The following is a 1,798-nucleotide window of genomic DNA, read 5'->3' on the forward strand; positions in this document are numbered from 1 at the left end:
ACCACACTTTGGACCAACCAGCCCTTCCTCTTCTCTCTATCATCTCCAGGTCAATGGGATTCAATGGACTGGGGTTGAACTCAGCCCATTTCTTCATGGCTGCCTTTCCGCCTCTTCCCCTTACCAGTAGACCAATGTGGTCGCCAGCAAGCTTATGTGCTTGTTTGTGTATTCCCTTTGAGTTTCAGTCTTTGAGGGGAGTTTGTCCTGAAGGCACTTGATTGCTTGCTTTGATGGCTTCCTGGCAAACAGCTTGCGTATTCTTTTTTTTTCTTGAGAAAGTAGTAAGGAGTTTTATTGTCAAAACAAGGTACTAGCGCAACAGAAGACACAAATAAATTAATTGTTCAGATAATTCTAGACTCCAGGATCTTTCTATGGAAAGGTCAACTCCTTCTGTACATAATATCCAATCCAAAATCAGCAGGTATTTGAGACAAAGCTCAAGACAGTGATTGAACATGTAGACAGAGGAGAGCAATAAAAAGGCAGTTTCCTGATTTCCTTTCCTGGGTAAGTTATGGTTGTGTATACAAGGCTTTGGGGGAGGAAATGCTTTCTTATAGAAAATGTTCATTTCTTCCATGCCCTGATGGGAGGAAAAAAAGGTGTCCAACCCTGGACTGAACAAGGAAATAAAAAAAAAAAAGAAGTGATAGTAGTAGTTTTTCATGAGCCTCAAAGCTATTATCTGGCTGTAGTTACTATTCATTAAACCTCCACACTAAAATTTTCTCCCTTATGAAGTTTTTTAAGTGCAAGAAAGGATTTGCAAGACTAGTGTTTGCTTTGTGTGAAACATACAAGAGAAGCATTCCTCCGACAGCACTGGCTGCTGGACAAGGTGATCTAGTAGGTCCACCAGGAAGGCAAGGAGAGGTCAGTTTCAGCACAAGTCTGGCTTTTATTTGTACTCAGATCTCAGACAGATCTTAGTCCTCCTAACCAGTCAAGCCAGAACACAGTACCAGCCCAGTGTCCAGAAGTGAGAAGAACCCAGGTTGTTTAGGCTCATTAGTGGACACCTCTACGTTATGAATTGCTCACATCGATAGTGGTCTAACAATTATGAAGTCTGGGTTTGGGAACTGCACAAACATTATTTACCTAGAACGTCATGATCAAAGCTCTTACCAGGAGGAAATGATACAAAATAGGTCATGAGGTCTCCCATATCACTGCTAAGATGAATTATTTAGTCTAAATTAAAGCTGTACAAATGGCTTCTTCCAGACAATAAGGACAAGCTTTGCACTAATGTTTCTCAAAAGCCAGTGATGTCGCTAACTCTAGCCTTGGTTTAACGGTTTTTTGTTGGTTTTTAAAAAAGTTATACCTTTCCCATGTCAGAGTCAAGGTAATAGGGGTATGGGGGACTCGAACCTAGAACAGAAAGAGCTCTAGAAACCAGTGGGCGTGAGCACATTCAAATCTCAGGGTTTGAGGTTATGGGTCCCGGGTGCTTGTTTCTTTCCTTCTATCACTGGGATGTCCTTCTTGGGTGGCTTAAAGGCTGCTGGATCCCCAGCCATCCGGGTGGCCTGCACACAGATCCTTTCCACTGGATAGGGCTTCTGGGCTCCTCTGTAGGCCTGGGTGGCAAAACCTCCTGAATCAGATTTCTGCAGGGGTCTCAGTCCAGAGAAACTCCATTTAGCTAATGGGTTTTTGTCCTTATCCCCACTTCCAGGATCCATGGTGCTAGGATTTGGGCCAGGATTTCTCCATTCTTATCAATGGAGAAAAGATTGAAGTTGTCAAGCACTTTATTCTTCTTGGATCAATTATCAACACTCGC

Source organism: Chrysochloris asiatica, unplaced genomic scaffold (assembly GCF_000296735.1).
Source record: "Chrysochloris asiatica unplaced genomic scaffold, ChrAsi1.0 scaffold00038, whole genome shotgun sequence".
NCBI lineage: Eukaryota > Metazoa > Chordata > Mammalia > Afrosoricida > Chrysochloridae > Chrysochloris > Chrysochloris asiatica.